This window comes from Cupressus sempervirens, chromosome 9 (genome assembly GCF_028749045.1).
Source record: "Cupressus sempervirens isolate cs-2001-9-10 chromosome 9, ASM2874904v1, whole genome shotgun sequence".
Lineage (NCBI taxonomy): Eukaryota > Viridiplantae > Streptophyta > Pinopsida > Cupressales > Cupressaceae > Cupressus > Cupressus sempervirens.
This window is the reverse complement of record NC_143126.1, coordinates 190,217,873-190,243,419: the sequence shown is the minus strand read 5'-3', so window position 1 is coordinate 190,243,419 and position 25,547 is coordinate 190,217,873. Positions and strand designations below refer to the sequence as shown.

The following is a 25,547-nucleotide window of genomic DNA, read 5'->3' as shown; positions in this document are numbered from 1 at the left end:
CGAATGAAATGGTACCGCTACTATATGTGTTTGGTCTTTGAATGCAGAGCTGAATTCTTTGCAAGATGAATGGTACTCTGATTATCTGTAAACAAATAATTATCCTTCTAAGGATGTCCCAATTCTTCCAAGAGGAACTAAAGCCATATCATCTCCTTGGCTACCTCTATAGTAGCTACATACTTTTCCTCTATAGTGGATAAAGAATTAACCTTCTGTAACCTAGAAACCTAGCTCATGGTTGCCCCCCCAACAGTAAAGACATAACCTATAGTACTCCACCTAGTATCAATATCATCTGCCAAATCTGAGTCAAAATAGCCCTATAAATTAGTAGTAGATCCCCCAAAGTGCAAACACTTATTAGATGTTCCTCTCAAATATCTGAGAATCCATTTGATGACATTGCAATGCTCAATTCCTGGATGACTCATATAACTGCTAATGACTCCCACTACATGTACAATATCTAGCCTAGTACATACCATAGCATACATCAAGCTTCCTACAACTGAAGAATAGGGTACCTTGGATATCTTATCCTCCTCTTCTTGTGTCTTGCGACACATCTCCTTAGTCAACTTCCAATGACCAAGTAAAGGTGTGCTGACAGCTTTAGCATTCTCCATAGAGAAATGTTGCAACACCTTCTCAACATAATTAGCTTGAGATAGCGTCAATGTCCTATTCTTCCTATCTCTACAAATTTTCATACCAAGGATTTGTTTTGCTGCCCCCAAATCCTTCATAGCAAATGCATATGTTAATTTAAGTTTCATCCCCTTAATGTGATCCATGTTAGACCCAGCTACAAGAATATCATCAACATATGAACATAAAATAATGTAGCTATCATCATCCAACCTCTTAAAATAAATACAATGATCTGAATGATACCTATTGTATCCATGCTCATTCATAAAATTGTCAAATTTCAAATACTGTTGCCGAAGTCCTTGCTTCAAACCATATAAACTTTTCTTCAATTTGCACACTAAGTTCTCCTTACCTTTAACAACAAGTCCTTGTGGTTGAGCCATATATATCTCTTCATCCAAATCACCATGAAGGAAGGTTGTTTTAACATTGAGCTGCTCTAAATGCAAATCTTTATTAGCCACAAGACTTAAAATAATATAGATAGAAGTCACCTTAACAATAGGAGAAAATATCTCATCAAAATCAATTCCCTTTTTCTATGCAAATCCTTTCACAACTGACCTGGCTTTAAATCTTTTCTTACCTCCTTCCTCTTATTTCAACATGCAAATGCACTTATTTTGTAAAGGTCTTTTACCTACAGGCAACTTTCATAAATCTCATGTCTTATTATTTAGCAAAGAGTCCATTTCATCTTTCATTGCAGACTCCCACTGAATCCTAGTATCCACCTACATTGCTTCATCATAACATTTAGGTTCACTAGCATCAATAAGTAAACTTGAATACAAAGATGGAGAGAATCTTTCTGGAGGTCTAATTTGCCTTGTTGATTGTCTAACATTCACCAATGTGTGTGGTATTTTTTGTTGTGATTTTTACACATCATGAAGAATGGATGAAACATCATCTTGTGGAGTATCATCCAACACTACATAATCATCTTCTTTCTTCTCATGTTGCTACAATAGATCTTTGTACAACACTTTCTTATTGAATATGACATCCCTACTTCTTAAAATTTTATGATTTTCAAAATCCCAAAGCCTATTCCCAAATTCAGTAATGCCATATCCAACAAATACACATTTCTTTGACTTAGCTTCTAGCTTGGTTCTATTTTCAAAATCTATGTGAGCAAATGCTTTACAGCCAAAGGTTTTGAGAAAAGAATAACTCACCTTCTTACCAGTCCATGCTTCCTCTAGAATACCACAACCCAAAGGAGTAGAGGGACCTCTATTAATCAACTATATAGCAGTATTGATAGCCTCTGCCCACATGTGTAAGGGCAACCTAGCATGCAACCGCATGCTCCTTGCGCACTCCATTATAGTCCTGTTCATGCGTTCAACCACTCCATTTTCTTGTAGAGTCCTTGGAACAGTTTTTTGTCTGCAAATACCATTAGTGGAGCAATAATATTTAAATTCACAACTGCAATACTCACCACCATTATCAAATCAAAGTCATTTTAATTTCTTACCAGTCTCATTTTCAACCAAGCATTTTCCTTTCTTAAAAGTTTTAAATACATTAGATTTTTGTCTAAGGAAATAAACCCATACTTTTCTAGTTGCATCATCAATAAATGTAACATAATAATGAGAGCCACCAAGGGAAGATACTTGAGTTGGTCCCCATACATCTGTATGCACAAGCTCTAATTTCTCCTTTTTGTTTTCCTTCCCAATCTTTACAAAACTCACTCTTTTGTTTTTCATACACACAACTTTCACAAAAATTCATACTAACACATTTTAGACCTGGTAAAACTTTCTTTGAATGAAGTACTTTCATACCTTTCTCACTCATGTGCCCAAGTCTATTATGCCATGACGTTGTATCAGAATCTACAATAGCTATTTATTCTCCCTGCTCAACTGCACCAATTATTCCTAAACATTCATATTTCTCTGAAACAATTAAAGTAGAAGGAACAATATGACTTGTACAAAGGTATAAGGTGCCTACTTTCACACCTTTTGCTACTACAAGGGAACCTTTTGAAACCTTCCAATTTTTAGCATTAAAAGTAACTACACAACCCTCATCAACTAAAACCCATGAATCATCAACATTTTCTAAAGATGGAAACAAAGAATCCTCTTCAAATTTGTTACTTACCACATTTGCCTCCTTGTCTTCATCTAGTTTATCTCCTTCATTTTTCTTTCAATTCCAACAATCTTTCTTTTTATGACCTAGTTTCTTACAGTACCAGTAGTCATTCAGTCCTCTCGATTGAGACCTCCTCCCCTTTGACTTTCCCCTTGATTTCCCACAATTTCCAGAATTACTTCCTCTCTCAGTCATTGTGCTCCTTCTTTGTGTATTCAAAGCACTTCCTAATGTAGATCCACCTGAGGATTTCCTATGAGTTTCCTCACTCAAAATAACACTAATCACATCATCATATTTTAGGGTACTAGATCCAGGAAAAGAATTACTCACAGTCATTACCAAGTCATTCCAGCTTTCAGGCAAAGAACACAAAATCAAGAGAGCCCTAATTTCTTCTTCAAAATTGATACACACAGAAGATAACTTACTAGTAATAGTATTAAACTCATTTAAATGATCTACAATAGATCAACCTTCTACCATTTTCATATTAAATAAATGCTTCGTGAGAAATACCTTGTTTGAAGTATAGAGTTTTTCATATAGTGTCACTAGGGTTTTCAGCAACTCTTCTGTTGGCTTCGCTTTTGTAATATTAAATGCCACCGATGGTGCCAGGCATAATTGAATGCTTCCAAGTGTCTTTCTATCTAAAAGATCCCATTCATCATTTGACATAGATCCTTGATTCTTGGTTTTTCCTTCTAATGACTTCCACAAATCCATTTAATAAAGATAGTCTTTCATTTGCATCTTCTATAACTGGAAGTTTTTCCCATTAAACCTGTCAACCCTCAGCTTACCCTTGTTTGCCATCACTCCCACTCAACCGTAAGACTTTCCTACAGAGGATAACTTAAAAAAAAAACTAGGCTCTAATACCACTTGTTGGGATTAAACCATAGACAGAAAATAATAATTACATGAAAATATAATCAATAACAGAAAATAATAAATCAAATAGAAAAGAACAACACAAGGCACCAAGATTTAACATGGTTTGCCCAATCCCTAGGCTATATCCACCAAATAGAAAGTCTGATATTATTACAATCTAGTGATTACAACCTTATTACAATCCATAATCCCTTACAGCTCAATACCACTGCAAGAACCAATTTTGCATCACTACACACTAAAACAATCCCTAACCCTAAGCCCTTTTATACAAGTATTTTTATGCCACTTTAGGGTTACAACATGTTAGCCATATGTTGGCCATGCGTCAGCCATGGCCCAAAAATTATATGATGTACAGTACTTTCCTAATCAGTCACCACAAACTAACAAGTGGAGATCAGTGGAGATCAAGGATTTTGTTGTCATTCCCATGTGATCACTGCATTTCATTGCCATTCCCTTGTGATCTTTACATTTTGTTGTCATGCCTTTGTGATTTATGTGCCCTTTCTCTCTGATTTCATTTTTGTGTCATGCCCTTGTGATCTTTGTGCCCTTGCTTTGCAATTATTTTCAAGGGGGGAAGAGGTACCTATGTAAATGTTCCTTTCTTTTCCTACTAAAGATGCATCTCTTTATACTTCTCTCAGCAAGTGAATATAGAAGCTTCTCTTTATGTATATGTATATGTATACATATATACACACACATATGTGTGTGTGTGTGTGTGTGTGTGTGTATCTATGTATATATGTATGTATATATAGAGAAGCTTCTCTTTGTGTGTGTGTGTGTGTGTGTGTGTGTACATACACACACACATATGTGTGTCTATGTACGTATGTATGCATATATACAGAGAGATCTTTCTTAAGATTCTTATTACATCTTAGCACAACAACAAAATTGATCTAGATGTATACATATTTCAAAATACAAATAATAAAACAATAAAACACACTCAACCCATGCTAAGTGACTTACCTCAAAATTTTTCACACAAATAATGCAGACTAGGAAAAATGGGCAGAGTTCACAAGAAATTTTACAAAAATATATCATAGAAGATATTTTTAGAAAGAAACAAGCCATAACCTAGTTAAATGGGTCTAGTTGCTAATTAGCTAGGTTAATTACAAATTCATGTAGAACTATCATCAAATTAGGTACAAGAAACTGAACAATCAATTGTTCCCAGCTAGTAGAATCAAATATAATTTTCCAAGGTGATAAAATTGTAGATGTAGATGCATCACTTGCATGATAGGCATGAAGTCAATTCCCCAACTTATAATGATTGTTTGGATATAAAGTCTCCATAGTGATGCAAAGGTAAGGGTGGTGAGAGTTAAAACCAATTTAATCCTGCTTAATTCTAGAAGGGAAGTACAAGGTTCCCTAAACCCTCAACAAAGAAAAAAGAACACAAACAACTCCAACACCTCCCCAATTATTATGATGGGTGTCTTAGGCCAAATCAAGGTGGATTCAAAAGGTTTCAACCAATTTTTGGTCCTCAAGTAATATCCAACAATCAAATCCCTCAAACTATCCTAAAGGCCTAATTTATTTCCCAGCAACCCTACAACAACACAAAAGTGAACTTTCCTCTCAAAACTTCCAAAACACTACCCAAAATGTGGAAGATTCAGATACCCATTAAGCCATACTACAAAATATCATAAGGGTTCCATGTGTTCCTTTTGACCATATCCTATTGTTACCATATTGTAGCTCAAAAATGCATGAAAAGAGGGTAATTTAACAAAGCAACTACAAGTTTCTTGTATTCCAAAGACCCCAAACTCTGGATAGTCTCTCCTTATGTTGTAAATGTTCCAAATCCAAGATGGAATTAGTCACCAAACTTTTGTAACCCAAAAAGCCCCAAATTAGTCTCCTATAAACCCTCTAAGGTAGGGTTTTCTAAATCTCTATCTTCCAAGTTTCACCTTGTCTCCAACATACGAAATCACTTCCAATCATTAAACATTGACCTCTAATAGCTAGAACTCTTGTTATTGCTCCATAGCCATGAATTTAGTGCCCTTTACTTCACGAATTTCGATGGTGATCGCCAATCCTTAGAAGTTCCAGTAAAAAAATTGTTAGATATAATTTGTACATACTATTACATGATCAATCCATGAGAATTAGACTCCTACATTCATGGAATGATCAATATTTCAAGTAGAAACTCAAACTTGTTAATAAAAATAATGAAAACCTTAAAGCAATGACAACAAACTTGAAAGGAATGATCTTCACAAATCTTAGTGAATTAGGAATTGATCAAACGATATGAAAAGAGGCTTATGAGATTATAAGACTACAAGAAATCAATGATAGTCAAGTGACCATGCACTAAATGCTTGAAAAATGAAGTTTTTATTGGCTCTCTTTACATAGTTTGTGCAATTAATCAATCTCAATATTGCTCTCTTCATACAATGCCTCAAACTTGACTTAATATCATCCCTTACAACTGTGCCAACTAATTTGGATAAGTTTCAATGCCTAGTTATGCCTAAAACTCATTAAATCTAATTCCCCTCCAAAATGGAACTAACCATTGGGAATCAAATATTTGAATTTCCCAACTTACAATTTATTGAATAAAATAACTAATTAGCCCACTAAACTTGCCTATTAGGTCCTTAAGACCAATTTAACCAATCCTAAACCTTTCTAAGATTCCTAAGGACCCAATTAACTCTAATATGCCATTATGCCCATATTTCACAATCAAAGATCCTACGGTCCTTAAAAGGCCCTTTAGGATTTATTACATGTTTATCATCTTTAAATCCTTCTAAGGCCATGATTGGCTTCAACACATGAAAATTGATTGGTTTAAACTCTTCCTTGCCTCTGATCCATCTTCTTTTGTCTTCTTTAGGGATCCTTGCATGTCTTGATGCTCCTACATCACATACACTAGCCCAACAATGGAAGCCAAGGATTATGTAACCATGCATGTATTGGCATAGTATCCCTATGAGGATCCCAAGTATCTACTATTGTTGTTAATTTGGGCATCTCTATATGATCTAGAATGTTATGAAGTACTAAAGCCAGTAGTAACTTCTCCCATGTCTCCAAAAAATGTAGCATAGGTTTAGGGTCCATTGGCTCCCAAGAATTTGTAGTAGCTATTCTCACTACTAGAAGAATAACTTCAGTGAAGAGTTGAGTGTAAGGAGTTGAAGAAGAAAGTTCTTCTTCTACGTAAATGTCATAATCATGAGGCTTATTCCCTTGAAAAAGCCTCTACCACAATGATATTTCCTCTAAAGCATGCAAATGATGTTGAAGTGGTTCCCAACCTTGAAACACTCTTATAAGCAATGGCAAAGAAAATACAGATGCAATACATATATTACTATTATTTATGTATATGTATGTATGTATCTATGTATCTATGTATCTATGCATGTATGCATGTATGTGCCTATGTATGTATGTATAAATAGAGATATTGGTACAATACAAAAATTGATCTAGCTAAATACATATTCCAAAATCCAAATAATAAAACAATAAAACTCACTCAACCACACAAAAATAATGTAGACCAGGAAAAATGGGCAAAGTTCACAAGAAATTTTACAAAAACATATCATAGTAGATATTTTTAGAAAGAAATAAGCCATGACCCAGTTAAATGGGTCTAGTTGTTGATTGACTAGGTTGGTTACAAATTCCTATAGAACTGTCATCAAATTAGGTACAATAAAATGAACAATCAGTTGTTCCCAGCTAGCAGGATCAAATATAATTTTCCAAGGTGATAAAATTGCATATGTAAATGTATTTATGTATGTGTGTATGTGTATGTGTATGTGTATGTGCGTATGTATATATGTATGTGTATATGTATGTATGTATGTATATGTAAATATATAAATATATATATATATATATATATGTATATGTATATGTATATGTATATGTATATATATGTGTGTGTGTGTATGTGTGTGTGTATATATATACATACATACATACACACACATATGTGTGTGTCTATGTATGTATGTATGTATATATACAAAGAGATCTTGTGGGTTGTAGATTATGGATTATAAACAAAAAAAACAATAACATTAATCATTCTCCATTTTTTTGATCAATTGTGGAGAGTTGTGTATGAAAGAGGGTGGAGAGCTCTGAATGATGGTAGAGATTAGTGGAGATCTATGATTTCATTGGCATACCCTTGTGAAGTATATGTATATATGTGTGTGTGTGTGTGTATATATATATATATATGTATATATACATACATACACACATATGTGTGTTTCTATGTATTTATGTATGTATATAAATAGAGAGATCTTGGTACAATAGAAAAACAATAAAGCTTACTCAACACATAGCATAGCCATAGATGCAACGGCAATGCCTATTGGTAAGTAGATTCCTCTTTTTCTCTCTCATTTTTTATGTGTTTATTTTACTTGAACTATTGTTTCTTAGGGGGAATTTTGTAATATTGGATTCATTTTATGTAGGAGGTGATGAGGACATTCCTAAGTGTACCCATTTTAGATGTATGGGAACACTAAATAGTTGTGATGAATTGCTCATGAACAATGAAGATGGACTTCCGTTGCGAGTAACCCAACTTCTAGGTACTTTAAAGATTGATCCTTTCTTAAACATTCTAGATGTTAATGGGGAATTTAGACTTGGGGGGGGGGGGGGGGGGAGGTGGTGGGGTTGGTGGGGCTAAATGAGCTTCCACCTTCACATGGTTGGCCCTGGTTAGTAGAGAATATTAAACTATTCTCGAAACCAAGTGAAGCTCAATATTAACCTATGATTGCATGAGAACTAATTGTGTGAATCTTTTGGTTTCAAGAAATGAAGAAGGAGGCCATAGTTCAATATGCAATCTCAATTCATATGCATGCGACATCAACTGGAGTTGAAAAATGCAATAGATTTGCATTTTTGTTATAGGTCTTTAATTATGTATTTTAAGGTATGGACTATCACAAACATTGTAAATTTGACTCTTGCAGCTTGATTTTTAATGTTCGTGATGGTCTATAATTTTAAAAACTTAATAGACCTATTAAATAAATGTAATTGTGCTAATTTTTTTAGCTATGCCTATTGTACATGCATATAGAATGCATCTACACATGCATTCTCAATTCAGAGTGGCACAATCTTATTTTAGATGTGACAGAAAAATGGCATACACCAGAAGATGGGAAAATGATGTCAGTTTCACTTTTGTAGGTCTGGAACCCTTTTTGTACTTTAAAGATTGATCCTTTCTTAAAGATTTTAGATGGGGAACTTAGATATTGGGCTGGGGGGGAGGGTTTGAACTTCCACCTATCCATGGTTAGCCTTGATTAGTAGAGAATATTAGACTATTCTTGAAACCAAGTGAAGCTCAACATTAACCTATGATTGCATGATAGCTAACTATGTGAATCTCTTAGTTTTAGGCAATGCAGAAGGAGGCCATAGTTCAATATGTAATCTCAATTCATATGCATACAACATCAGGTGGAGCTAAAAAATGCTATAGGTTTGCATTTCTGTTAGAGGTCTTTAATTAGGTGTTTTAAGCTATAGACCATCATGAACATTGTAACTTTAACTCTTGCAGCTAGAGTTCTAATGTTCATGATGGTCTCTAATTTTGAAAACTTAATAAACCTATTAAATAAATGTAAGCATGCTACATTTTTTCAATTATGCCTATTGTCCATGCATATAGAATGCAATTTCACATGAATTCTCAATTTAGAGTCCCAAAATCTTATTTTTGATGTGATGGAAAAATGACATGCACTAGAAGATGGGGAAATGATGTCTCTTTTTTAGGTTTGGAACCTTTTTTTATACTTTAAAGATTGATCCTTTCTTAAAGATTTTAGATGTTAACATGGAATTTTGATGTTGGGCAGGAGGGGGGGGGGGGATAATGAACTTCCACCTTCACATGGTTGGCCTTGATTAGTAGAAAATATTAAACTATTCTCAAAACCAAGTGAATCTCCACATTAACCTATGATTGCATGACAACTAACTGTGTGAATCTAGAAAATAAAAAATGGTTTTAAAATATAACACCCACTTTAGGAATAATATCCATCACTAAAATTGGGTTCAAAATGGTTGAAATTCATTTTAGGATTAGCCTATGGTAACTTCCCAAGATAAAATCCCAAATTTTGTTTCTCTTGCCTATTGTTTTCCACATGCTTTACAACCCCCTTCAAAATAGACACAATGTAGCACACTACCTTCGAATAAACATTTCAATCTATTCTTTTGATTTGTCTTTCTTTGAACCTAGATGGGAATAACATCTTACTCAAATGGAAATTATTGTGGATGACATGGATTCTTCATATATAGTAATTTTGTTTGCACCCACACCAATGAAAAAAGTGTTTTGGGTTTATGATTCTTGTACACCTACTTGGAAGGTGGTAATTCTTTGAGATAATGGTGTTCCTTTTAATGGTCTAAATCAAATTATGTGAAGAAGTGTTTTGGATGTGGTGGTTAGTTTTCAAGGAAAAGGAAAAGGAAATATAGGGCCATAAGATATTTGACAGGCACATGTGGCTCTCTAGTAGCAAGAGGACAATAGAGAGCTTGAACATGTAGCCATCTCATCACAACTATCCATTCCATTCATTAATGCCTTGATATAATTGGTCACTTCTATAACTTCTTGTTATTGAACGTGAATTTGACTTCTTGTTGTTTAATTTCTTGGTCACATCTATAGTAATCAAATTGAGGGATAAAACATGAATTTATGGCTTTTTTTAATAATTCAGCTATCCATCATAGTTTTGACAACATGTTCTAACAGCTAGCCATCACTTGGACATGATAGCTATTGCAATTATGATGGCCCATTCTAATGATTCAACACCACTTCCATATCACAACTATCTCATGGACATCACAATTGTGATGACATTAGCATGACCTATTGCCCCTTCCTTCTTTCAAGTTATGACACTTTTATCCATCACAATTGCAATGGACACCCTTGTTGCTGCAATTTATAACAACAAAATTTTGATGCTTGTTTGATGGGAGCCAGTTCATGGTTTTGTCGCCTATGCAATGAATTGTTGTCACAATTGCGACAGTCTACCATCACAATTCGGGTCCAAATGTAGTAGCATTTTGGTAGGCATTGTGGAAGAGGTTGAAGATATATTTGAAGTTTAATACATCGCATCATTCATATACTAATTAACAAACACAATATTAAAATAGAAGTTTGGTCCAAATCTTGTTAAGATGCTTGGTTGGAGATAAACCAAAAGGGTGGGATTTGATTTTACCAAAAGCACAATTTATATACAATAATTTTTTCAATAGGAACATTGGTAAATCACTATTCCATATTGTATATGGCAATAGTCCCCAAAATATTTTAGAATTGAGGAAGTTGTATAAAGGAGAGATAAGTAGTGTTGAAGTAGAGGATTTTGTTGAACATTTGAGGAACATCCATGAGGAGTTGCAGAAGCACATTACAAAGATGAATAAATAGTAAAAGGCTTACGAAGATGTGAAAATGAGGTATAAGGAATTTTGGATTGGAGATGAATTCATGGTTCATTTGAGTAAGGAGAGATTTCTAGTGGGTACATATAATAAGATGAAAATTAATAAGTTTGGACCATGCAAAATACTAAAAGCATGATTCTAGAAATGTCTATGAAGTGGAGTTGCCTAACCAATATTTAAAATTTTAGATTTGATAGAATATTATAAAGGGTATGATGGAGATGAAGTTTCAAAAGCACAATAGAGTATTTCAATAGCTACTTCAACTACAAAAGAGATTAAGGAGATATTGAAGAGTAATGTTGTAAGAAGCACAAGAAACAAAACATATAAGGAGTTTCTATTTAAATGGAAAGGGAGGCCAGTAGATGATTTATCATGGTTTTTAAGGGAGGAAGTTGACCGTCTTGGTTTTCATCCAACTACCCAAGACTTAATAGGGTCACTTCTCAATTTACCCCAAATGTCAGATGGAGGAGCATCCTTGGTGTAAGAGAAATCTTGTATCACTCAAAAATATCTCTTTTATGTTTCTTGAATATGGATCGTCTCAGTGTAGATGTGTTTTTTTTGGAGGCTTTTTACTTAGTAAGTCAACCATTTGAGCTTGAAATGTCCCAATTTCGTAGGTAGAGGTTCATATTCTACATATAAACCTCTTAGTTGAGGTGTAGTGCCATATCATGAACTACATATTTGTGAGGCTATTATAGATTTTTTGTGCAAATTTTTGGTAGAAAAACTTCAAGTTCATTTTTGAAGGCCTTAGAGGCCTCAAATGGCTATAAAATGGGGTTGAATGGAGCTTGCACAATAAAGGCCTTGTAGATCATAAGTTGAGGATTTTGGAATGGGGCTATTATAGCCAATCAAAGAAACACTTTGCAAGTTATGGTCTTCCAAAGTTGGGCCAACTGAAATTTCAAAAAAAATGTTATAATTAATTTGAGCAGACTCTATATATAATTTTACGGCTGGTTAGCCTTAGGGGTTAGGGTTTGATGTCTAGAATCTTTCCAAGCAATGTAAAATTGTTTATATAAGGAACACCATAGATTTTCTAAGACAACTCCAGGTGATAGTTCACAACTCTATCTTGCAAATTATTGTAATTAATGCACCTATGTGGGTTTTCATATTGTATTTAAAAATTATATAATTCGTCATTTGTGGTGATGATAAGAATCTCATATTTTGTTCTCATAGATTATTGTTATTTCTTTATTATTTTATGTTTTATTTTATGTTCTTGTGGTATTAAAGGGAGAACCCTTCATCAAGTAAGCATTATGAGAGTGTGTGTGCACATACCTTATGAACATTTTGAGTACATGGTGAATGTTATGCAAATTGACATTCAAGAGGCTATTACATAGAATATTTGGTGAATATCATATCAGATTAAATTTAGAAAAATATTTCTCCAAATATCATTTGTTGATATTTTGGAGGCAATACTCATGATATCAAAATATTGAATATCTTCTAGTCATAGATATTGCATTGAGGTAATATATGGACCTGTGTTTATCCTCCCTAACTAAGGGGGAGTTTTAATGTTAGTTTGGTTTCACTCTGATAAAAATCACTAAATGTGTGTGTGTGTGTGAAATAACAAACTATTATATTAAGTACTAATGAATAGAAGAGACATGTCTATCCATATTTCAACTAATATAAGAGAAATGAATTCCATTTGGAATGTACATACCACAATTAAATGACAGTGTTACTACATTTGTAGAGATCTCAGAAACTCAATGTAAATGAATAATATTGAAGAGACATATTAATTTTTCCTAAGGGTAGAGGAAAATATAAACATAAAGTTTGAGAGAAAGAAAAGGGGAAGAGGCCATGGAGGAAGATCTAGTGGACAATCTTATGAAACCAAAATAAAGATCAAAAGAAGGATCAGGTGAGCAGTAGAAATCACAACATGAGAGGAAATAATTTCAATAATTTCCATGATCATAATAAAAGAGATCAAAGAGGAAGAGGAAGAAGGAAATGATTTAGAATAGGAGGTTTTCATGAAACATTTTTTCACTTTTCTGAAAACGGGTACATCCCTACTTCCAAGGAATGATAAATAGGAGAGTTGAAGGCTAAGCCAGAGTAAAACATATAGATAAAGATGCCAAATCATCACATTCTAAAGATGTTGAAAGAGTTGAGGTCCTAGTTAACATAAGAGTCTTGTTGAGTGGTAACGATGAACCTAATCAAAGCATTAAAATAAGTCTTTAAAAAGCAATTTAAGCTAGATGATATCATCCTATGAAAGGAATTTTCAAGATAGTACAAGAAATATGTCATAATTTTGATTCTCTAAGATTAGGTTGAAATTAGAGTCTTTTTATATAGTAATACATATTACTAGTGAAGTTTAGAAAGAAATCAACTACTACATAGATAGTGGTGTGAAAAGGAAGCCAAGAAATTTGCAAGAAAGACTAGTATTCTAAAGTATTATAAAATAACCAAATAATCAAGGGTGTAAGTTGAATTAATGCTTGATACATTAATCAAATGGTGAGTGTCAATAGGACTTAAGACATAAACACCTTACTAATTAGATTTCTTCCTAAGAAACATTTTTTGTAAGCTATGCCCCCTTGGTCTCTTTATCACATGAAACATGATACTTGGTTTAATCACCACCCATTTTTTATCAGTCTAGTGGTTTTATTAAGGGAATTAACTAGTTCAACTTTTGGTGCACAACAAAAACCAAACATTAGTATCAGAGCCTAGGTCACAAGTTTAAAACTCATGCTTACATTGGAATGATTCTTGCAAGGTGTGTAACCTTGGTTTCTAGGTGCTTTGAAGCATGGTAACCATCTCCCATGTTCTATAAGTCTAGTGGTTTTATCAAGCAATAATATAGGTCAATCTTTTTGGTGCAATAAAAATCAACATGATTAGCCTATATGAGAAAAATAAAAACTCATAAGATAAGGTGATTAAATTGAAACCCTACTCAAGAACATCTTTGATGTTCATAAAAAATTAATCCAAAAAATAAAGCTTAATAAGGTACACAAGTATGGCATAACTCATAAGGAAGAGAATAAACTCTATGGGAGAAAGCTTACACATAAAGGAAGATAAAGAAATATGGTCTCTAAAGGATGAGATGTATAAAATCCCATATCAAGAAAATGTCCTATCCTTAAGAATGAGGAAGAGAGATCATACAACCTCCCTAAATGTGAAATCTATGCAGTGAGAATAAAAGCTATCCTGTCAAACAACATTCCTCCCCTCAAGAAGAGATATAAGAACATAATTCTAGAAGATGTCTTCCAATCCCTTAAAGGAATATGAGGGAGGAAAACTCAATAATGATTGCTCCAAATATTTCTCATATATGCTCACACCAATGCCAAAATAGGACAAATCACAAGGTAGAGAAGGAACAAGAGGGTCTATGTCCTCATAACATCTAAATAAGATAATATAACTCCATTCAAGTTATAACCAAAGAGCTCGTATGAATATTTGTGATTGCCTCTTTCATTTATACAAGATAGGACTCACTAAAGAAGCTAACAAAATAATCCCAATTAGTTTTGTTTAGGGGATGATGAATATCTTGTCACATTGATTCGTTAGAATCTCTTGAAGCAGTGATACCAAAACTCATAGATACAAAAGTGGAAAGATAATCAATATATGTCAAATGAATAAAATAATCATCCACCAAAATGTGTCCATACAAAATGGGCCAACAAAAACATCAATATCATCCAAAGAAATATCATTAAATTAGATGAAAACGTAAGGTCTCGACACAACCATTTGATGATTATCTAAGAAATGGAAGGATATTTTGTATATGCTCTATGTGAAGTAGGGAATAGTTCAAACTATAAAAAATGTTAGTCCATTTAAAAATTGTCATATTGGAGTTAAATTATTCATTTTTTTGTTTATAGTCATTTGGCTCACGAACAAGTTGAAGGAAACAAGAGGATAAATCCTACTTCAAAAGGATGCAAACATTTATACCTTCTTTATCCCAAGTTTTCAAGACATATTAGTCTAAAGTTATCTTGAAATCTAAAGGATGGAAATTAAATTCAAAAGACACGATGAATCCCACAAAATAGAGCTTTATGTCAATTCATGATCATAAGATACCTAAATAACCCCCATAAGAATGATACTAAAAAGTAGAAGGAACTGAAAAAGTATCTAAGAAACAAAACAAAAGAATTCCCAGGTATAGTTGTAAAGAGTTGAGACCCCTCCAAATTGTGCCACTTTATAATTTTAGAGTGTAGAAAAATCTAATTGAAAACATAAAAGACAAATTATTATTTTAGTTTGAAAGCTTGTCTAATGCCATCAAGCAATAAATAATTAATCATTTAATATGACCCAATTTCAAGTCGTTAATCAAAAGTAGCAGCATTATTTTTAATTTGCCTAAATTCACAAATAATATTTTTACAATATTTTAAAAAAAAATGGAATTACTCAAATTCAAGAGAGAAAAATATATTAAAAAGAACTAAATAAAAAAATACTATATAAAATAGGACTTTACCTCCTTTTAAGCCTAGCTAGTGCATTCTTTAGTCTCAACAATTTTAACTTTTTGAAGGTGAATAGTGCATTGTTGAAAACAATTTGGCACTACTTCAACTATCCAATTTGCTATTCTATTCTCAAGCTTACAATTACAAATTAAAAACAAGGGACACAAGCGTCGAAGTTCCTACTTGTAAGAATTTCATATTGTGATATGAATATTAGGATTTAACTGTGTGATTTTGAGTCAAACTCATTGACCCATGTTTCATGAGTAGTGATTCAACATGAATCCATCTCTCATGAGAATAAATGGAACAATTAACACTCATTGGATCTAGGTGATCTGGGAGGTCACCCATCCCAGTACTACTCCAGCTTGAACGCGCTTAATGACAGAGTTTCCTCCATAGTTAAACCCAAAGCTTGCAACCCCATTTGCAACTAGAGCATTTCATATAAAACATTGCAACTAGAAAAAATAAGATTTCATATTGCAACTAGAGAAAATAAGATTTCATATAAAGTTTCCTCGAGAATTTCATATTGCAACTAGAGAAAATAAGATTTTATTAATTTGCGATCCAAATAAAATATTTTTTAAAACCACCTCCAAAGAAAAGATGTAAAACTTAAGAAATGACAGTCAATACAAATATCTATAAAACGAGAGATGTGGATCTCTATAATTTATAACTATTAATCTAAATTTATAATTTTACACTCATTTCGAAAATTGTTTATATTGATTGAGTGTCTAATGTATTGAATACCCTAAAATATTTCCAAAAAAGAAAGTTGTAATAATTGAGTCGGTAACATTCATTTGAATACATGTAAAAGACAAGAGCTCTTGGTGAGCTGGAGTCCTTGCCTTTTGACTTAGAATGAGATTTTTTTATATTTTTTGGAAAAGTATTTGGCTATTAGACTCTTAAGAATGCAATTGCTCCGTCAAGGTGCAAATGTAAAGACATATTATAAGTTTGCTAATTACTTTATTGTCTACAGTATCATTATGTATTTTTTTAACTAATGTAGTGAATAATTCCTACCAAAATCAAAGGAGATTTATATAGTAGGTGGAATTGCATCTTATATCGTGATTTTTAGTTTCAAATTTTATCTTTGAAAACTTTGTTATAATTTCACAATAATCAAAGTCATATTCACTTCAATTTACTTATAAGTAAAATTAATTTTTTATTCTTTTAATTTCTATCCTATTAAATTTTTTATTTTTTATTTAATATCCTATTAATTTTATTAATTAATTTTAATTCATATATCGCTTTGTTAAAACTCTCAAGGTTAATTTTACTGATTAAAAATCTAAAGCATTTAAATAACTAAATCAAGTTTTAATATAATTTTAGAAATTTATTAGAAATCAAAATTTATTAGAGACAAAGCTTGTGATGATTAAATTATTTTAGAAAAATGAAAATTTATTTTAGCTTCCACTTGCTCTTGTTTACTACTGCAAAATAATCTAAGTTCCTTTTTTAAGTAAAATTGATATTTGGAAAGAGAAAAAAAATCTAAGCGATTACAAAATATGTTTGCTCTGGAAAAAGAATATTTAATAATACATTTAATATATTTAGTTTTAAATATGAATGTTAAAAAATTTAAAATATCAATATTAATGTTGCAACACATTTTAATTTGGAAAAATTTCAATATCTGTGATTTAATCGTCAAGATTTTAAAAATCTATGCCTTATCATAGAAACTAAAGTTTCTACAAGCTTAATTTTAAAAATATCAATAAATCTGATCAATTTGGCCATCTTATAAAAATGATCATTGATATAAAAACTAAATTTTAAATTATGTAGAAATGTAAAATAAAATATAATTGTGGTTTATGTCATGAAATTAAATCTATATTGATGAAGAATATTAAATTAAAATGACAATTTTAAAAGTTTATTAGTAAAAATAAATTAGAGAAATTTTTTGTAAAAAACATTTAAAAATTACATGAAAAAATATTTTAAAATAATTAATATCACAATTTTTGAAATCAAAACTTGTACCATATAAAATTTAAATTTAGATTGTTATTTTTTTAACATAAATTTCATATCATCATTATTAAATTGAATTAGATAATTATAATATTTTGAAAAATAAATTTACATTTAAAAAATATAAAAAGTAAGATTTTAAATAACATGTATTTTTGTTTTGAAGATAATAACAATTTTAAACATTCTATATTCGTTCTTTAAAAAGAAGTTGCGAAAATACATAATCTTAGTGGGGTACACTTACAATATATTCTATTCAAAAAAAACTTATTGAAACCTGTCTTCTTATCTTTAAATGCATATGCAAAAATGAAAGGAAAGGTTGGCATTTTTTAATTAGTGCAAGGATCAATATAATAAAAAATGTGTATAGTTATACAAAATCTGCCTTAATGTCTAAGGACTTTGAAATAACAATTTCATATTCCATAGTAACCTTTAAAAACACAGAGAAACCAGAACCCCAGCCAAGCGCCAATATAGAAATTGTCTAAGTTTTACAACTGTAAACTCTAAATTTAAAAATAAATTTGTCTGACTATACTGCCTGTGCCTAGATTTTGCACAACTACGCTCGGCCTCTTCTGTCTCGCGTTCTTCCCCCTTCAACTGATCAAGAAAAGAGTCGGTGCAGTGTTAAATGCTTCGGACGTCCTCCAGATAACTCTCTGCGGCATATTTAATGCCTCTCTGTTCTGTACATTTACATTTAATGCCTCATCATTATGGCCGCCTGGCTTCGTTTAATTTTTTTCAAATTTAAGTTTTGTAAAAATGTTTAAACCCCCCGACAAATTTGGTTTGGGCCAATCAAATAATTGAGAATAGTATTCAATAATTAGTATCTAAATCTAACCTTTGAAACACAAAAAATATGTTGCTTGGTTCGCAGCAAAAATAAATAGGCAAGGTGCAGTGAAAACATTAAGGCAGGGACTAAAAAAAATTCACAATGCATTTGAGACTTAAATATTTGACCATCTAGGAGACGATATCGTCGCGACTACAAACTTTGAAAATACTTGTAGTTGAAAAGGATTTAAAAACTTTAAACAAATGATCATAGAAGTGCAAGCACGAAATGGGAGCTTTCCATAAAGTATGCCTTGGTATACATTTGCACATGGAGGAAAAGGATTGCACCAAAACATATTAAAAACTAAGCAGAATGTATCTCTAATTGACAGAAAGATTATTATGTGGCATGATACAAATCATGCAATCTTAATGATTTGGCAGCTGTTAGCTTGAGATCATATGTCGTTGAAGCATTTTATCAAATAGTTCATGCACCTTGATATTTTATGACCATTGCCTCTGTTTATAGAAAGTTTGTCAAATTCCAGTCTTGATAAGCATTCTTCCTGTTCATGTTGAAAGAAAGCCGTTGGTGGTGAATATTGGGGGCACTTGACAGAAGATATAAGATTAAGATGGGTTGTTATGAACAGGAAAACAGGGCAAGCTGGTAACTTTTCAAAAATTCTGCTTATTAATTCTCATAGACATGGTTGACAATACCATAAGTTAGCTGCCTACGGCAGGAACTAGAAAGAAAAAACCTGAATGAATTTCTATGCACTTTAAATCACTAAAATATTAGCCTGAACGTATCCTAACTGCTCTGTAATGGCTTTAAAAAAGGAAAAAAAAAATAGAAGGGGAAAAAACAAGTTCTTAAAAAAGGCAATGGCTGTTGATAAAAACGCAATGGCCGTTTAAAAAAACAATGCCCGTTGAGAAAAATCAATGACCGTTTGAAAAAAACAACAATAATAATTTGTGATCGTCTCTTTCATTTATACTAGATAGGACTCACCCAAGTATAATTTTTTTGGTTTAATAGAGTTTAATACTTTATTGTGATTGTTTCTCGGTTAAAAGTTGACTAGTCAAATTTAAAATATGAACCTCAATGATTCCATAAGTTAGCTAAATAATAATAATAATAAAAAGAAAAACCTAAAAAAATTCTATGCACTTTAAATCATTAAAATATTAGCCTGAGTGTATCGTAACTGCTCTGAAATGGCTAAAAGACGGCAAAAAAAAAATAGAAGGGTGCCCTCTCATGGCCGTCCAGAAAAAAGGCAATGGCCGTTGATAAAAACGCAATGACCGTTTGAAACAAAAAACAATGCCCGTTGAGGAAAAATCAATGACAGTTTGAAAAAAACAATGCTCGTTGAGAAAAGAAATGGGGTTGCAAGCTTTGGGTTTAACTGTGGAGGAAACTCCGTAGTTAAGCGCGCTCAGGCTGGAGTAGTACTGGGATGGGTGACCTCCCGGGAAGTCCCGGTGCTTCACCCCTGTGAGCATCACCTAGATCCAATGAGTGCTAAGTGTTCCATTTATTCTCATGAGAGATGGATTCATGTTGAATCACTACTCATGAAACATGGGTCATCGAGTTTGACTCAAAAATCACACAGTTAAATCCTGATATTCACATCACAAAAAAAAAGATTTCACCTCTTTTAAATAGCAGTTTAGAAGTAGAACAGATTGTAAATCGTCTGTCTTCTATTTACTTAATTGTTTGTTTTGTGTGTTTGATTTGTTGTTTTCTCTTGGCGTGGCCACGCGTGACTGTTGATTTCGAATGATTTTATACATTCTGTGACTGAATTGCATTTTTTTTTTGGTATTTTGTGTATTTTGTGTGTATTCTGTTGATCTTTTTCTATGGGCACGGAGTAGGCAGCAAGAATTCAAAATGCAACCGTGAAATAGTGGGTTGTTCAAGAATTTGTATATATGTAAGTTTTTCTGATCATACTAGTCAATATGACCTCTTTTTCATTGAGATAAGGGTTAGGTTCATTACAGATTTCATATGTTTGGATTTCTTTGCTTGCAATGTTGATGCCAAACCCTTTTCAGTGACTTCAGTGAATTTGGAATGTCTGATGTTTCATCTGGTTCATACTTCATGCCTCCTTTTGATTTTCTAACTTTTGTCTCTGTTTTAGGTGTTTGTATTCTCTGTAATTGTAATTATAAGGCTTGAATTCTCACGTTAATCTTGATCTTTTGCAGACATCTATTGAGAAAGTCCATTCCTTCGCTGAAAGGTGCCTCAATAATGGGTGGGCACGCACTTCTGATCCCCCTTCCTTACCAAGGCCACATCAATCCCATGATGCAGCTCGCTTGGAAGCTCGTCTCCGATGGCTTCCTCGTTACCTTCCTCAACACCGATTTCACTCACAGTCGAATAATGCAAGCCAGAAATGGAAACCCTAACCCTAATAACTGGAATGGCATCCGAATGATATCAATTCCTGATGGATTGCCTCCATATCTTTTGGGTTGAAGGAGGTGGCCGATTTCTATCAAATTCCTCTATCTGCTTTCCACGCATCTCTTGTTGCCAACTATGCCATCCGCTTCTTAGTCTGATTGATAAGACGGACTCACGTATCTTACTCCTTTTGTCTCTTGTTTTTCGGTGTTTGTGAGACTTATTGTGGTTTGTGTTATTGAAGGAACTCCGAAAGAAGAGAAGAAAAGAAGCTATAGATTTCCTCCATGCCACCCCTGCGCCCTGAAGATCTTCCATGGTTATTCGGCGGAGAGAAGATGTTTAAAGCAGATCAAACGTGTCCTTGGCAACTTACTTTACGAGCTTGACAGTCTAGCGGTGGATGAGTTAAATAGAGAGGTGGAACCAATTAATTGGCTGTCTTGATCTTTCGAATGTTTGCCATTGGAGACGGTTTAATGTTGGCAGTTAACAAGTTTCTCACTCAGAATTCCGTGGATAGCTTACAGGTATGTAGGCCAATTTTTCATATTATTCTGGTGTGAGCTCTGTTTTGAGAATTTAGTAGGTTTTAGAGATTGGATCTTGTTAGGACAGTTTATCCAATTCAGAGATGTAATATCTTTAAAAAGTAATTTGAATTATGGATGAATTAGAGAACTCTACGAAAAGTGTGTCATCTAATTTAGAGGGCGGAATTTATGAAGCCAGTTGATGGCTGTTTTCATTTTTAATGGTTACTTTTAGATGTACCTGGAGAGACTCGTAATACTTTTAACTGTTCAATACTTGAAAGATATGGGCAAAGCATGCATATGGCTCCACCCAGTTGCCTATTAGTGTTGCTTAAGAAGTTACCTTGGTTTTTTTCTTACATCTTAATGTGACCAGTTATCTGATTTTTTTTTGGGTTGTAATGACATTCCTTACCTCACTGGATCTTCTTGGTACTGCCAACCTCAATCCGAACCTTTCCCTGTTATATCTTAATGTAGAAGTCCAGAAAAATAAGACAAATAGCATGGATTCTAATTTGTATATGTTTTTCTTTGTGTTCTTTTTTTATTAGTATTTTCCTTAATATTATGAAACAAAATAAATCAGGGGAAACAGTATTATAAAATATACACGATTCTTTTAAAACTCTATTAAATGAAATATCACTTTGGAATAAACAGTGTGGTAGAGTGCATAGTATAGCTGAACAGAAAAGGGATGTTGTTGAAACTTGACAATGATAGCGCATAAGATACAGTATTTGGCCTATTCTCTTTTTATTTAACAATTATGTACTGTACCGCACTATTTTATTATGATAGTTGATTTAGGTAAGACCCTTGGCAATCTACTTCTGAAAATACCCTCCATTTACTGTTAGATTTGTCACTTGAGTAAGCAAGTAGCATTTCCTATAGACACCACCAACACATGAGACTACTTTTGGTGAAACTTCTATTCCCAAGGGCCCTACTTGGTCAGTTTCCTTAATATTTAATTATTAAGATTTCTAGAATTGGTTACTTTCCTATATCTAATTTTTCAGACTGATCGATTAGAGAAACCATTATTGCTGTATCGAGCTTCCTTGCCAACTCTGCAGGATTTTGTGTGCTGACAGTGGCCTCTTCAGTATACGATGGCTTGTAGGATATTGATTTAAACCTTTTACAGTGAATGTGTTTTATGTTCTGTATGCATGTTATTCATTGCCTTGTATAATGGGTTGCAGATTGTCTTGAGATAATTTTATGTGTGTTTAGTGAAAATTTGACCAGGGATAGTAGACATGACTGCGTTCTAAGTGTGTTGATTTCTGTAGTTTCCAATCTATTAGCAACATGATTTCTATACTAGCATTGGATTCTTAACATGATTTCTATACTAGCATTGGATTCCTATTCCCAAGGGTCCCACCAGCCATTCTCTCATTTATACTCAAGAGTCGATGTTGATTCTTTTAATTCTGGTGTGAGCTCTGTTTTGAGAAGCTGAGATACCCATGAACATTTAGTAAGTTTTAGAGATTGAATCTTGTTAGGACCGTATATCTTTGATGATAATGATGCTTTTAAATAAATGTAAAAATAAATTTGAATAATGGATGAATTACAGAGCTCTACAAAAAGTGTATCATCTGATTTAGAGGGCAGAAATGGCCGTTTTCACTTTAAGATTTATGCCTCTACCCAGTTGCCTCTCTAGAAGAAAGGTTATTTCGTAGCATATTACTATATAGGCTGGGTAGATTGAATCCTGCTATGCCCCAAAGAGAATTTCTCAGAAATTAATTTAGAAGAGATCCAAATGTAATATACCTGTGGAAATGTTGTAGTGATAAAATTTGTGGAGGTAAATATGTCAATTTCATCGGTAATGGGATTGTCTGCCGGTGCTGTAATTTTAAGGGAAATATGTCATGTGAAAGAGAGGGCTGTTCACAATTGATGGTCCGCTTATTACCAACCCTTTGCAGTCATAGAATTGAATAGCCTGCACATTTATGTAATATTATACTCTGCTACCCAAACAGGTGATATATAAATGAATATTTATTGGCCTGCTGTGAAAAAGGCCAGAGTACAGGGAATCAGTTAGCATAAGACCCAACAATTGTTGAAAAAGTTAAAGCATTTCAAAGTTACTTGGTATATATATACCATTATATCCACCAACAGCTCTTATACACTTACATGAGTAGTTTTTGTCTGGCATCGAAGCCACCATGCTTCCCCTTGTCCATTAGTAGTACCACTTCTAGTTAGAGTAACATATTGAAGTTGATGAAAATAAAACTATGTCAATTTATTGTTCCAATTGGCTGGGTCTGGAGGTGCAACTATGGTTCCCCTCCACCTGCAAAGTATAGTAATCTGACTTCATTAAACTATAAATTTGAATGTTATAAAAATAAATTTGAAGAAAGTGTGCCTGCTTTTATGATAAGTAACATGTTACTCTTTTTTAAGAAGTTACCTTAGTTTTTCTCTTACATTTTAATGTGATCAGTTATCTGATTTTCTTTTTTTGTTATGATATTCCTTAATGAAATTCAATCTGAACCTTTTCATATTACATCTCAATGTAGACAAATAGCATGTATGCTAATTTGTATATGTTTTTCTTTGTGTTTTTAAATTTTATTAGTATTTTCCTTAATCAGCAAGGAACAGAGGAGGTGGTCCTTATTCAGTGAGTAGAACTTCTCACAGATTACATGTGGGAATCACCATTGTGCTTCTCATTATAATGCATTTGATTGAATCCATTATAGGTATTAACTGGTTTTTTTGTGGGGGTTTGAATGAAGGGCGAGGTTTGCAATGTGACTGGATTTCTGACGGATTGGTTTGTTTTTGCATTAAATTCTCTCAATTATATTCTGTAAATTATGAATAAACCAAAGATTGAGTCTACAATGGGATACGCTTTTACTTTTCTTTTTTAATCCATGGTTAAGCCATCATTTCAAATTTTGAATCCACGTGTTAAGCCATTATTTCATCATTTCAAATTTATAATATATCTGGAAGAAAATTTAGAGGAAAACATTAATGCTTATATCAAAATGCATAATATAAAAATACTATATTGTGTTTCTTAGTTGCTAATATTTAGATGGTAATGTATATTCCCTAGTACACAGGCACCAAGCTAAGTCATCATCCCCTGCTCATCCCCTGCTCCTGCTCCTTCAAATTGTTCTCTATTCAAGGGACAAGTCACTTGAAGATAATGAAAAGGTGTAAGAGATTAGTAGTTCCACTTGTCTGATTAACTGCATCTTCCTATTGATCTGCTTAGTATGCAATTGAAAAAAGTGATCTGCTTAAGACTCCTCATGCGGTTCCTCTATAAATGCAATTATATTGGTACATGAATGCTATTTATTTAGACTATATTTTTAAAACTTTCTTTCTTTGCAGTTGTTTTTGTAGAATGGTTTTTTTTGTTCCAGAAAGAAAATATGCTAGGCTATATTCATCCAGGTATGTTATTTATTTATTTTATAGCTTTTTAAATTTTAAATTATAATCTATAGTTATATGTAGAGATTTTAATATAAACAAATTTCTAGTCCTTGTTTGTTGCAATGTACTTTTATTTTATTGTAGAAAGGTTAAAGCCTAAAGAACATGTTAATTTGTTGAAATAGCGCAGGTCTCCTAAATTTCATATTCACAGTTTTGAGATATATGTTAATATTTATCTCAGAAGTATTTTTTGCATAATTGTTTAACTGATTTAAAAACAAATGTCGAGAAGTACTGTTATGTAAAATATATATGTCTATCTTATTGTAAATAGATTTATATACTGGTGAACGCCTAAATTGCATACAGGCATTGCCTAACGATTATAATCAATGAAAAATATTTTTTAAGGAGGGGCAGAAATGCCTGTAAACAAACTCTTGAGGATGGTCATGAACAATGAACATTCTTCAAGAGGTCTTT

At 32.8% G+C, this 25,547-nt stretch overlaps 1 long non-coding RNA gene across 6 annotated transcripts; it reads left to right on the top strand.

Annotated features, from left to right (window-relative positions):
• Nucleotides 1–20,539: 20,539 nt before the first annotated feature.
• Nucleotides 20,540–24,748, top strand: LOC149538126 (uncharacterized). Of its 6 annotated transcripts, none has more exons than XR_016355979.1 (4): nucleotides 20,574–20,749; nucleotides 20,903–21,149; nucleotides 21,317–21,602; nucleotides 23,206–23,620. It is a non-coding gene; the product is annotated as an uncharacterized LOC149538126 (long non-coding RNA). The 6 variants fall into 6 exon arrangements; XR_016355984.1 differs by lacking the exon at nucleotides 23,206–23,620 and adding an exon at nucleotides 24,730–24,748 and having other exon boundaries at nucleotides 20,580–20,749; XR_016355983.1 differs by lacking the exon at nucleotides 23,206–23,620 and adding an exon at nucleotides 24,365–24,529 and having other exon boundaries at nucleotides 20,580–20,749.
• The last annotated feature ends 799 nt before the right edge of the window (nucleotides 24,749–25,547 follow it).